We start from the raw sequence: 14,843 nt of genomic DNA on the forward strand, positions 1-14,843 counted from the left end.
TCCAATGTTATATTTTTTGACTATAACTCCTCTCACATTATGGAAGGGAGATTGACTTGGCTGAATTCCCAGCTAAAGTGTACACAGCAACAGAAAGTCTGTTACCGGACATACACTGAACATAAAGTTGGACAATGTAGATGACAAAGCAGACAGTTTGAGTTAAAATGTAATGTGTGGAACAACTACATGACATGCATTTTTGAGGGATTGGGGTGATTGAGAAGTTTGTGTTAAAAGCAGAAGAGACCACAAAAAGGCGGAAAAGTTACTTTAACAATACGTTGATTTATATAAAAAAAAGGTTTTATCTATGGACAACTCCTTTAAGTTTTTATAAATTCAGTTTTTATATTAAATTATGTGATGTGTTTTCAAATACCTTCAACAAAAATGGCCACTAACAATTATTTCCACTCCAATAGGAATTCTTACTTTAAAAAAAAAAAAAAAATTTTCTTTCTTTTTTGACACCTTCCAAGCAATGCATACTTGCATAAAGGGGAAAGCAAAGTGTCAAATATAACCCAGCAGGTTTATCCTTCTAATGGTTGCTCTTTCCTTGTTGTCATTTTGTGCAAAGCTCAGTATAAAGAGACAGATATAACACAAGTGTTAATAACTTGAAGGAAAAGAATAGGTCAGAGACATACTTTTTGATGATTTTATGTCTATGGGTTTCAATATAAGCTAGGGTCTGGACTGCTTATTTCTTTGCTATTATTTCCAGGGAATCTGCATCAGGCTACACATTCCCCATAGAGTGGTGACTGCAGCAGAAATGTAGCATTATGCCTTTTAGAGAAGCGGTTTCCACATTCTATGATATTTGAATGCCCTAACAGGGCATATCATCTGGAAATGTCTTTGTTAGTGAAAATCCATTCTGAATTCTTCATAGTTTTGGTCTTCACAAAATGTTCTCAGACATAAGTGTCAAACAACATTTCCTAGATGTAGACAAAATAATGTCTTTATGTTGCCTAGATACCCATAAACAAAGCAAATTCCTAGCTACCATTGACAGCAATGACATAAGTATTTAGTTACCACATTACAGGAACATTTATAACTCTATACCCCACATATAGACCACACAAAAAGCTAAATGATAATGTGCAGGGTACTGGCTGTGGGGTTATTGAATATAGGCTGTAGGGTACAGTTTGTGACGCCAGGGCACCGTTAACCTCTTCGGTCCAAGGATGAGATAGATTCCTGTGGACAAAGTGCGGGGACAAGGACTATCTTCATGGTTGCAGGATTTAGCTAATTCTTGACAGCACACACTTTTGTGCAGAGGAATGTGCAGAGTGTAAGCCGGGAAGCCTGTCGCCTTGCTGAGACCTGTAGATGAAACTGCAGATTAGTGCAGCCCATGCTGGATTTAGAGACTTTGGGCTGAATGACTGAAGACTATACATGTTTCTTCCCCAAGGACTCTGTGCTTACTGCCAGGTTTTGACTTTCACTTGTGTGCTGGGGTTTTCCTTAGATTGGCCTGGCTGCAGACTTTAGACTCTTTCTTCAGGTTTCCTCACTCTGTTTCTCATCTCTCCAACTCCTAAGCTCCTCTCTCCTTGACTCCTCACAACTCTCCTCTCACACTGGAATTCCAACTAAAACTCTCTTCTAACTGAACAGCTCCTCCTCCCTACACTATATAAAGGTCAATGTTAAGGGGCTCAAATTGGGGCTTCAGGGTCACCTGGACACTCTGCCAAAATCCCTTAGGGGTACAGTACATAATTCAAGGAGAACATAACACAGGAATACAAAACAGTAAACAGTATAATACATTACATCATGGAGCAATTGGTCCAACATAGAGACAGCAGTGATGCCAAAGGCTATCTTTAGCCCACAGTACATCCTTTGGTGCTGGGACATTAAAATAACATAGCATTCTGAATGCTTTTATTCTTCTTGCTGGTTCTAGTGGCCTCACACCTGAAGGACAGAGAAAACAATACAGACAGAGGCATATTTATCAGCAGATTTACTTAAGTTGTTTGGTGCAAATAAATTAAGAAAATTGTAAACTTTCAGGGCCCCAATAGAAATCTACCCCTCCCCCACCCCCGCCCTCCTACCATCAATTATGATATAGGGGTATTCTTATGCTTTTGGCAACACCCCTATTAATAGATGACCTGACATTGTTTTAGACCTGATCTAGTATTGTTATCCCGTACCACATTCATCAATAGCATATAAGTCTTGTTGATGAATGTCGTGCATGTGGCATAGAGTAGGGATAATGAAGCACCACTTACATGGATTCCCAATTCTTCACCATATTCTTGCTGAATCTTGGGCAATTGCTGGAACAATGAACCACTGAAGTGACACATCAAACTAAATATAATGATGTCACTACAGCGTTGAGTGACCAGCCCATTCATATGACATGATACCCCTATGGATAGTATATTGTCACACCTACAACAGAAATGCGATGAGAGCATGAACAGCTACAACAAGTAAGAAGAGTCTTCATCATTTTTGTATTAGAGATATAGAGGGGAATTCATCAAGAGTGCTGTAGGTACATGTCTTTTTACCCCACTAACTTGTGTGGTAAAAATTTGCTCCTGCACTAACTTTATTACATGGTGCGGGGTACATTTCTTACTCCACTTTGTATGGTAATCCATCTGTGACTTTTTGTGTGACTTTTTAACCCATGCAACAAAATGTTTCTTAATAATGCTGTCCAGAGCCAGTTTTGTATGCCAAGTTAGGGCTGGTGTAGATTTGCACCAAAAATGCTCCAAACAGAAATGTAGCACATCATAAATTCCTAACTTTTGAATAATAACTGAAAGGACAACCTGGTAAACCTTCTAAATAAAAAGTCGCAAAACTTTGGCATAAAAGTCACTCAACCAAAGAACAGTAAAAAAAATAAAAATTAGGGCACAGATATTGATATTGAGTGATTTATGAAAATGTCGGATGGAAATGAAATATTCTCAACTCTTCTCCCAAATACTCTGTAGTCAAGAATAGGCATAATGAGTTACTCTTTCTGACTCTGATATCTAAATTCATTGGTCATTGGTGCAATTTAGCAAGTAATTGGGAACATGTAAGCTCTGCAGCATATTTTAATTTTGTGGCGAAAATCAAAGTCAAAGCTAGACTTTCCTTCACCTGGATCAAAGGACTACATTTGCTGTCCTAATCCTGTAACTTCATCCCCTGGTAAAGTAGAGTATTATAACAAAGAAGAGTCAAAAAACGAGATTGCACTCACCATCCACAGGCTTTATTCAACAAGGTACAGGCATAGATCAGTGGAGGCAGGGGCCCACCGGGACAAGTTGGCAAGTTGTTTCGCTCTGGTTTGCGCTTCTTCTGGCGGAGTGTAGTATATAGAGTAATATGTTGTCTCCTCTGATGACCTCATGTCCTGCTTTTCCCTTTCTAGCCACCATTCTTCTTTAATGCTACATCAATAAAGATTATTATTATTATCATTTCATTGTTATGCTGTTGTTGTTTTTTTTTTACTATTAATCCAAATTTAAATGCAACAGTTTCAATAAATACTTTTGGACTAGTTTTTAGTAGATTAATATAGTTATAAGAAGTAAAGTAGAAAATGATCTCTCCAGCTCCTGGACTGTGTGCTGTTCCAGATACCCAGACAGTTGTTACAATAGTCACATAGTTACTTTTACCATCAACAACGACAGCAAATTATCGTGAACGTAAAACAGATGAACAGTAAAAGCTCTATGTATTTCATAGCTGTTGGAAATGCAGTTGACTTTAGACATTAGCATAGTTGTGTATCAGTTTAGGCATAGTGCAGAGACCAGTTGGCTTAAAGTATTAGCAGACCCAGCTATCAGGATGACCGAGCAGCAGTGTTATTCTGATCTAACAGCTGCCAACATTCCTGACAGGAGATGAGGCAGATGTCCAAGGACAATCAGAGGGAAGAACATTTAAGCCAAAGTTTGCCTATCTCTTATTCTTGACTTGATCCTCTCCTCAAAGTTTAGCCACAGCTGCTGCACTTCAAGGCCCTTTTAAACTGATCCAGCTGACTCCCTCCTCTTCTGTATTGGCATCCCATCAATATCTCATTAACTATTCACAAGACAAATGTTAACACATCCTAGTGTACATAGGAGATTGGGAGAAGGCTGCAAAAGTGGAGCAAACAGGAAACCCAACTTAAATCAATAGCTTACAAAGAAGTACAAAAGTTAAGTTTGGAATGTTAACAAGATGGAGGTACATTCTGTGTAGATAAACATATAAATATAATACTAATAACTTAAATCTCTTACAAAAGGAAGACACTTTTATGAGCAGTTCATTACTGTTATGGCTATGGAAAAACCAATGTGTTATTTATTATTATGTGTTATTATTATTACCAATGTGTTATTGTTTTTTTATTTTGGAAATTTTTTGTTTTGTTTTATCCCAATGGAGAATTTTTATTAAAATTGTACTTTTAAGTATTGGTATCTACACTATAGACATTAATAATCATTTTAAAGTTATCATAGAGCACACACACCAATACCTGTGAACCCTGACAACATGATTGCCATCAGGATTTGGAATGAGGTAAAGGTTTATTTTAGGGCATACCATAATGCATGCTGCAAATATGTACAATACTATAAAAAATATGATAATAGAGAAATAAGACTGCACAAATGGGTTAAATTGTCATGTTCAGAGGCTTATTCAATGTCAGGTCTCAGTAGTGTGGCTAGAAGTTTTACCCATACGATCGTCAGTAGGGAAAAAGTGTGGGAAATTAGTTCTCATTGTCATATTCAAGTAAATACAGATTCACGAAAAAGTGAAATCACTAAAATGGAGGACTGTACAAGTTATGCAGGAGGACAATATATTTATTTCTTTATAGAGACAAAATATGGGAGACCATCTCAAAATAGGAGTCGGTCAACAAAGTAGTTGCCAAAATAAAGATTCTTATTCTGGAATCTAAACAACAGCGTCCATGCAGGAAGATGCCCCGAAAGAGAAGCACACTTGGAACTGTTTGCTAGTTACAAGCGAGGAATGCAAATCTCTGACTTCCTGTAGGAGACAATTAAGTGACTGACATTTGACTTTTACAAGCTTCTTCATATTATTTGAACAGATACAAAGCATCACTTGTAATAAGCTGCTTAATTTGTACAGCAAAATAAAACTCCCATAGTTTACGTATTTTGGGTTTCAGACACATGGCATTTATTAAGAGAGAATGCAGGCCGGGCATTAAAGGTACACTAACCCTTACAAACAGATGCTAACAACACTTTTATTGGTTCCACTTACACCATGATCACTTAATCCTTCTTTTCACTTTATCTTACTTTCTTGTGTTTAGTCTTTTAAAGGAGGATTTCAAAACACTTGATGAAATGTCTTAAGTCAGCCACCCATATTACTAGCTTCTGAGTCCTCTTGCATAGTGTCAGTCTCCTCCATAGTAAGCTGCAAAATGAATTTTACGGTGATTCAATATTTGGTTCAATGGACAAGATTAAAACAGATTAATGGTATCCGCAAACTGAGGATCAGCATCAAGAGATCGGAGTATTTCTAATTCACACGTGTTGCAAATAATAGCATGTATTTGCGCAGCATGTAGAATTTTGTCCTTTGATGTCTTGTTTAACAGATATTGTGGTGTGGGAATATTAAAAAGTAAATTTGTCTTTTTTTTGGTGTAAACTGGGCCATAGTTATTGAAAAAGGGGCACAGCACACATTTTCAGAAGAATTTTGTCTTGTTTGCACCATGTGCAGCGATTTTAGTAAGGTAGAGCCCGGGAAAAGGGTGAGAGTGCTGCCTCTCTCCTTGTTTGGATATATATATATATATATATATATATATATATCTGCAATAAGTAAATGACAAAAGGTACTTATAACAGTATAACGGAGACCATGTAAAAAAATAAAAATGCTCCACATGGTGTGGAGAGTACTCATACTTTTGCTCCTCCCCATTTTATGCCTAAAAGAACATTCCTCTCCGGCCAGCCATCCTTTGCTCCCTGCATGCCTTACTCAAACTACATTTTTAGTTTTTTACATAGTTGAGCTGTTCTTTTTAGTCTGACCACAGTGCTCTCTGCTGATACCTCTGTCCATGTCAGGAACTGTCTACAGTAGGAGTAAATCATCATAGCAAACCTCTCCTGCTCTGGACAGTTCATGACATGGACAGAGGTATCAGCAGAGAGCACTGTGGTCAGACTAAAAGAACAACTCATCAACTTCCTCTAAAGCATACAGCAGCTGATAAGTATTGGAAGGATTAAGATTTTTAAATAGAAGTAATTCACAAATCTGTTTAACTTTCTGGCACTAGTTGATTTGAAAAAAAAAAAAAAATTGTTTTCCACCGGAGTACCCCTTTAAGGGAGATGAAAAGGACAGCATGAAACAGGTTTTACACCCCTTCCTGCTGATGAGTGCATTCTTATATCTACAAAACTGTGCCAGGCAGCACATAGGTTGCATTCACAATTTGCCATGTCTTGTCATTGTCACGATGCCGGCTGGCAGGAGGTGGATCCTCTGTGCCAGAGAGGGATTGGCGTGGACCGTGCTAGTGGACCGGTTCTAAGTTACTACTGGTGTTCACCAGAGCCCGCCGCAAAGCGGGATGGTCTTGCTGCGGCGGTAGTAACCAGGTCGTATCCACTAGCAACGGCTCAACCTCTCTGACTGCTGAAGATAGGCGCGGTACAAGGGAGTAGACAAAGGCAAGGTCGGACGTAGCAGAAGGTCGGGGCAGGCAGCAAGGATCGTAGTCAGGGGCAACGGCAGGAGGTCTGGAACACAGGCTAGGAACACACAAGGGAACGCTTTCACTAGGCACAAGGGCAACAAGATCCGGCAAGGAAGGGAAGGGGAAGTGAGGTTAAATAGGGAAGTGCACAGGTGAATGAACTAATTAAGCCAACTGCGCCAATCAGCGGCGCAGTGGCCCTTTAAATCGTAGAGACCCGGCGCGCGCGCGCCCTAAGGAGCGGGGCCGCGCGCGCCGGGACAGGACCGAGGGAGAGCGAGTCAGGTACGGGAGCCGGGGTGCGCATCGCGAGCGGGCGCCACCCGCATCGCGAATCGCATCCCGGCTGGGAGAGGTATCGCAGCGCACCCGGTCAGCAGGTCTGACCGGGGCGCTGCGATTGCGAGGATGTTGCGAGCGCTCCGGGGAGGAGCGGAGACCCGGAGCGCTCGGCGTAACAGTCATTGTGGTTTTAACTGTATATAATTTCCATAAACCTGCTAACATTTTTTAGTGTTCTGAAAAAAGGAGAAAAATTTAAAATATTGGATTAAGGGGGCACTTTGATACACTATATTGTGTTTAGTACAAGGTTTGAGGAGATTGAGCGTGACATACCCCCTGAAAGTCTTTACTAGGCATAACACAGTTTGGAATAGCCTTTTAATATGACAAAATTTGAACAAAACATCCAGTCTTTCTAAAATATCACTGAGGGGAAAATCATCCTGGAATTCTACTTATAGTTCTTGCTAGTTTTGGATTTTCCCCAATTTAACAGATTGACAGCTTCTAACAGGATGTCAACGATGAACTGACAAACTAAGAATGAAAACTAATTGTTAAGCTATATACTTTCTTTTTGTACTTTGGGGTAAAATCTGAAGGTTATGTGCCTTATATTATAGGTAACATAAAGTATATAGTATACCTTTGGATTCTGCCTGTTATGGCAGGGCTGCTTCTCTACTCCATATAACACTGTAATACAATGTCCCTGGTCTACCAGAGCAGGGGTCACTGTTTGCACTCTGGTTCATGTCCGTAAGTCTTAACTGAATAACCTTGTTAAACGAAAATCATGCACAGAAAACAACAACAACAAAAAATGTTTAAAGGGGTATTCCAGGAAAAAACTTTTTTTTATATATATCAACTGGCTCCAGAAAGTTAAACAGATTTGTAAATTACTTCTATTAAAAAATCTTAATCCTTTCAGTACTTATGAGCTTCTGAAGTTAGGGTTGTTCTTTTCTGTCTAACTAATCTCTGATGACACGTGTCTCGGGAACTGCCCAGTTTAGAAGCAAATTCCCATAGCAAACCTCTTCTAAACTGGGCGGTTCCCAAGACATGTGTCATCAGAGATTACTTAGACAGAAAAGAACAGCCTAAACTTCAGAAGCTCATAAGTACTGAAAGGATTAAGATTTTTTAATAGAAGTAATTTACAAATCTGTCTAACTTTCTGGAGCCAGTTGACATATATATAAAAAAAAGGTTTTCCCTGGATAACCCCTTTAAGTGTCCTAACTTGTTATCTAGTACTGTTTTCTTTAATCCTGTGTAATCTCCTGTTACTATTAAAATGAGACAAACATAAATAAATCTTCCCTAAACATCCCTTTTGATGGTCACATCTGAGGGCAAGAATCAATGCAGACCTGGATCTAGCTGCCAACAACCACTGCTCTACCTACTGGAACGATCTGCCCTTAACAGCAGTTCCTAACTGGATGATGGTCCCTATGCTTAACAAATTGCAAGGTGTGTCAAGAAGCGTCAAACAGTTGAGGTAAAAAACTGTACCAAATAGGTTAACAGGATAGTACAAGAGATAAAAAAGTCAGGTCAGGCACGGGTCAAACCTAGAGACCAAAAGTACAAAGTCAGGAGGCTGAGCCTGTTAAGGACGCAGGGCGTACATGTATGCCCTGTGCCCGCTCCCCTGTTAATAAATGTGATTTAACCCTTTCTCTCATAAAAGTTTGAATCACCCCCCTTTTTCCCATTAAATTTTTGTTTTACAAAAATAAATATAAACATATGTGATATTGGCACGTGCGTAAATATCTGAACTATAAAAATATGATGTTAATTAAACAGCATGGTCAATGGCATACACGTAAAAAAATTCCAAAGTCCAAAATTCCAAAGTCCAAAAAGTTCCATCAAAACAAAAATGGTGCCGATAAAAATTTCAGATCATGGCGCAAAAAAATTGCCCTCATACCACTCCATATGCAGAAAAATAAAAGAGTTATAGGGATCAGAATAGGACATTCTTAACCTCTTAAGGACGCAGGGCGTATGGATACGCCCTGCATTCCGAGACCTTAAGGACGCAGGGCGTATCCATACGCCCGTGGGAATTCCGGTCCCCACCGCTAGCCGGTTGGGGACCGGAGTCGGATGCCTGCTGAAATCATTCAGCAGGCATCCCGGCATATCGCTCAGGGGGGTCATTATGCCCCCCCATGTCGGCGATGGCTGCAGATCGCTGGACAATTCAGTCCAGCGATCTGCGGCGATTCCAGGTCAATCGGGTCTCCAGTGACCCGGTGACCCGGAATTACTGGCTGATCGGGGCCGTCTCTGATGGCCCCGAACAGCCAGAGCCAGCAGGGTTGAGGTGGCACTGGTGCCACCTCACGATCGCCCTGATTCATCGGCCGGTTTACCGGCCGACCAATCAGGGCACCTGCTGGGGGGGTCACTCTCGCGCCCGCTCCGCCCCTCTTCCGGAGGACGTGAGCGGGTGCGGGAAGAAGACCCCCAGTGCTGGGGACCCCGATCCCCGGCGTCCCTGTTGGGACCGGGGCCCCAGGAGTGACGGCCGCGGCGAGGGACTGTCCTGCGACTGAGCAGCAGCAGGAGGCGAGTGACAGCCTCCTGCTGTTGCTTAGCAACATTTCCAGGCATGCAAAAAGGGCATGCTGGGAGCTGTAGTTATGCAACAGCAGGAGGCAGACCACCACAACTCCCAGCATTCCCTTATGGGCATGCTGGGACTTATGGTTTTGCAACAGCTGGAGGCACATTTTTTCTATGGAAAAGTGTACCTTCAGCTGTTGTATAAATACAACTCCCAGCTTGCACAAACAGCTAAAGTGCATGCTAGGAGTTGTAGTGGTGCATCTGCTGGTTGCATAACTACAATTCCCAGCATGCCCATTGGCTGTCGGTGACTGCTGAGAGTTGTAGTTTTGCAACAGCTGAAGGCACACTGGTTGTGAAACTCAGTTTTTTTTTAACCTAACTCAGTGTTTCACTACCGGTGTGCCTCCAGCTGTTGCAAACTACAACTCCCAGCAGTCACCTTACACCATGCACCGTACATGCTGGGAGTTGTAGTTTTGCAACAGCTGGAGGCACACTGGTTTTGAAACACTGAGTAAGGTCACAAACTCAGTGATACATAACCAGTGTGCCTACAGCTGTTGCAAAACTAAAACTCTCAGCATGTACAGTCTGTCAGCGCATGCTGGGAGTTGTAGTTTTGCAACAGCTGGATGTCCCCCCCCCCCCCATGTGAATGTACAGGGTACACTCACATGGGTGGAGGTTTACAGTAAGTATCGGGCTGCAAGTTTGAGCTGCGGCAAATTTTCTGCCGCAGCTCAAACTGCCAGCGAGAAACTACTGTGAACCCCCGCCCGTGCGACTGTACCCTAAAAACAGTACACTACACTAACACACAATAAAAAAAAAAGTAAAAAACACTACATATACACATACCCCTACACAGCCCCCCTCTCCAATAAAAATGAAAAACGTCTGGTACACCACGGTTTCCAAAACGGAGCCTCCAGCTGTTGCAAAACAACTACTCCCAGTATTGCCAGATAGCCACTGACTGTCCAAGCATGCTGGGAGTTTTACAACAGCTGGAGGCACCCTGTTTAGGAATCACTGGCGTAGAATTCCCCTATGTCCACCCCTATGCAATCCCTAATTTAGGCCTCAAATGCGCATTGCGCTCTCACTTTGGAGCCCTGTCGTATTTCAAGGCAATAGTTTAGGGTCACATATGGGGTATCGCCGTACTCAGGAGAAATTGTGTTACAAATTTTGAGGGGTATTTTCTGCTTTTACCCTTTTTAAAAATGTAAAATTTTTGGGAAAAGAAGCATTTTAGGTAAAAAAAAAATTTTTTTTTACATATGCAAAAGTCGTGAAACACCTGTAGGATATTAAGGTTCACTTTACCCCTTGTTACATTCCCCGAGGGGACTAGTTTCCAAAATGGTATGCCATGTGTTTTTTTTTTGCTGTCCTGCCACCAGAGCAAGCTTTCCTTCAAAAAAGCCAAATGTGACTCCTTCTCTTCTGACACCTGTAGTGCACCAGCAGAGCACTTTTCACCCCCATATGGGGTGTTTTCTGAATCGGGAGAAATTGGGCTTCAAATTTTGAGGGGTATTTTCTGCTATTACCCTTTTTAAAAAATTTAAAACTTTTGGGAAACCAAGCATTTTAGGTAATTTTTTTTTTTTTTACATATGCAAAAGTCGTGAATCACCTGTGGGGTATTAAGGTTTACTTTACCCCTTGTTATGTTCCCCGAGGGGTCTAGTTTCCAAAAGGGTATGCCATGTGTTTTTTTTTTGCTGTTCTGGCACCATAGGGGCTTTCTAAAGGTGACATGCCCCCCAAAAACCATTTGTCGCTCCTTCCCTTCTGAGCCCTCTACTGCGCCCGCCGAACAATTAACATAGACATATGAGGTATGTGCTTACTCGAGAGAAATTGGGTTTCAAATACAAGTAAAAATTTTCTCCTTTTTACCCCTTGCAAAAATTCAAAAATTGGGTCTACAAGAACATGCGAGTGTAAAAAATGAAGATTGTGAATTTTATCCTTCACTTTGCTGCTATTCCTGTGAAACTCCTAAAGGGTTAAAACGCTTACTGAATGTCATTTTGAATACTTTGGGGGGTGCAGTTTTTATAATGGGGTAATTTATGGGGTATTTCTAATATGAAGACCCTTCAAATCCACTTCAAACCTGAACTGGTCCCTGAAAAAAAGCGAGTTTCAAAATTTTGTGAAAAATTGGAAAATTGCTGCTGAACTTTGAAGCCCTCTGGGGTCTTCCAAAAGTAAAAACACGTCAATTTTATGATGCAAACATAAAGTAGACCTATTTTATATGTGAATAAAATGTTTTGGGAATATCCATTTTCCTTACAAGCAGAGAGCTTCAAAGTTAGAAAAATGCAAAATTTTCACATTTTTCATCAAATTTGGGGATTTTTCACCAAGAAAGGATGCAAGTTACCACAACATTTTACCACTATGTTAAAGTAGAATATGTCACGAAAAAAGAATCTCGGAATCAGAATGATAACTAAAAGCATTCCAGAGTTATTAATGTTTAAAGTGACAGTGGTCAGATTTGCAAAAAATGGCCGAGTCCTTAAGGTGAAAAGGGCTCAGTCCTTAAGGGGTTAAATGTGCTAATTTTCGTGCAAAAAGTTATAATTTTTATACAGAAGTAAAAGCCCCCATAAGTTATAAAATGGCGTTTTTTTTTCATTCCTGTCCCACGAATAATTTATTTTTGTTTTGCCGTAGATTTTTTGGTAAAATTACTGATGTCATTACAAAGTAAAATTGGTAGCTCATAAAACAAGCCCTTATATGGGTCTGTAGGTGGAAAACTGAAAGTGTCATGATTTTTAAAAGGTGAGGAGGAAAAAAGGAAAAACCCTGAGTCCTTAAGGGGTTAAGCAAAGTGAGGGTTGAGCAAAGGAGGTCACTACAATTAGAAGAATGCAGAGAAACTGGAATGCTAGCGAAGGGGTAAACCCCAATCATGGTCAAAGAACTGAAATGCAGATCAGGTTAATGGGGGATTGAGCCCCAGCATCGCCACCACAACTAATTGGTCTGGCACTCTCACTTACTGACAGGCTGGCTGGCACGTCACTCACTCACGAAGGGCTGTTACAGGGATGTTATGAAGAAGATAGAAGCGGTATTTGAGCCGGGCAAGGTACGTATGTAACATTGATCAGCCATATTTTCTTTATTGTAACGTGTCTGGCTGTAAGAAAATTGGCTGCCACAGAAGCGTCACACCCCTCTGCACTGTCTACAGTTGGACAAAATAATGCTATGCCTGCCCCCAGGGGCGGATCCAGAGTCTAGTCTCGGGAGGGGCACTATTAGAGTATTTTGTGTTGTCGGACAGAAAATAAGTTGCTGCTTAAGGTACTTACAATATTTAATGTATCATACAGTCCTAACCTTGTTTAAGACTCATAGGCCATGTTCACACATCAGAATTTCCAATGCGGAATTCGGCCCGGGCATTCCGCTGTAGCAGAGTCTCATTTAGTTCAACAGGATTCTGCTGCACTGTGCTTACGGCAGAATATCCATACCAGATGTTTCCACCACGGAAATTCCTTTTCTGTCTCCGCAGAAAGAATGAACACGTTCATTCTTTCTGCAGACACCGCACGAAATGCTTAGCCATCTAGGAGACGGCTGTTCGCACAGAGACTTTCCCTGCGGACAGATAGGATATATTTAACCAGATATATCAATATTACAAAGATCATAAGACATTTTAAGCAGTTTACGTATAATATATATGTTTACATGAACAGGACTACACATAGGACACATGGTCACACATTTAGTGGGAGATTTATCAAAACCTGTCCAGAGGAAAAGTTAACCAGTTGCCCATAGCAACCAAGGCCTTTTTACAAATGAAAGAAGCGATCTGATTGGTTGCTATGGGCAACTCAGCAACTTTTAGACTGGAAGAAAGGCAAAGGAAAAAGTTTTTTACACTAAGAACAATAAGGATGTGGAATCCTCTGCCTGCAGATGCGGTTTTATTAGTCTGTACAGACGTTTAAACAGCAACTGGATGAATATTTGCAAAAACATAACATTAAGGGATACAGGCCCTGATTTTTGTAGCATGTTGTGATGTCCGCACTGTAGCATGTCGTGATGCCCGCGCTGTAGCATGTTGTGATGCCTGCGCTGTAGCATGTTCTGATGTCCGCGCTGTAGCATGTTGTGATGTCCGCGCTGTAGCATGTCGTGATGCCCGCGCTGTAGCATGTCGTGATGCCCGCGCTGTAGCATGTTGTGATGTCCGCGCTGTAGCATGTCGTGATGCCCGCGCTGTAGCATGTTGTGATGTCCGCGCTGTAGCATGTCGTGATGCCCGCGCTGTAGCATGTTGTGATGTCCGCGCTGTAGCATGTTGTGATGCCCGCGCTGTAGCATGTTGTGATGCCCGCTCTCTAGCATGTTGTGATGCCCACACTGTAGCATGTTGTGATGCCCACACTGTAGCATGTTGTGATGCCCGCGCTCTAGCATGTTGTGATGCCCGCGCTGTAGCATGTTGTGATACCTGCGCTGTAGCATGTTGTGATGCCCGCGCTGTAGCATGTTGTGATGCCCGCTCTGTAGCATGTTGTGATACCCGCGCTGTAGCATGTTGTGATGTCCGCGCTGTAGCATGTTGTGATGCCCACACTGTAGCATGTTGTGATGTCCGTGCTGTAGCAAGTTGTGATGCCCGCACTGTAGCATGTTGTGATACCCGCGCTGTAGCATGTTGTGATGTCCGCGCTGTAGCATGTTGTGATGCCCACGCTGTAGCATGTTGTGATGCCCACACTGTAGCATGTTGTGATGCCCGCGCTGTAGAATTAGCAGAAAATGATTTCCAGTATAATAATCAAATATACCAATTGCCACAGAATGGGAAAGTGCTAAAGAAGTTTTTACCATTTTAAAACTACAGCTCCCAGTATGACCTAAGCAGTGGTAAGGTTATGCTTGGAGTTGTTGTTTCACCCATCATTACTGCAGAACTTACAAGTGACTCCAGCTCTGATGGGAAATAGGGAGGAGAATACAGAATGATATCAGTGACTACAGGTGACGTCTTCTCTGTAGTCTTCCCTTATCTAATTCAGATGGTACATACCGCCAGGACTTGTTCCAGCTAAATGTTCACTCAGCAGAATTTGATGGTTCCTCACTATGTCAGCGGATTCTGATCCTCTAAATGAAAACAATCATT

At 41.6% G+C, this 14,843-nt stretch overlaps 1 long non-coding RNA gene across 1 annotated transcript in view; it reads right to left on the reverse strand.

Moving 5' to 3' along the window:
* Window positions 1-1,752: 1,752 nt before the first annotated feature.
* The window catches only part of LOC130366879 (uncharacterized), a 103,175-nt gene continuing 90,084 nt past the window's right edge, over window positions 1,753-14,843 (reverse strand). Inside the window, exons 4-5 of the long non-coding RNA XR_008891973.1 lie at window positions 3,260-3,452; window positions 1,753-1,950 (exon numbers count right to left, since the gene is read on the reverse strand). This is a non-coding gene — a long non-coding RNA (uncharacterized LOC130366879). The remainder of the gene's footprint in view (window positions 1,951-3,259; window positions 3,453-14,843) is intronic.

Source organism: Hyla sarda, chromosome 4 (genome assembly GCF_029499605.1).
Source record: "Hyla sarda isolate aHylSar1 chromosome 4, aHylSar1.hap1, whole genome shotgun sequence".
Lineage (NCBI taxonomy): Eukaryota > Metazoa > Chordata > Amphibia > Anura > Hylidae > Hyla > Hyla sarda.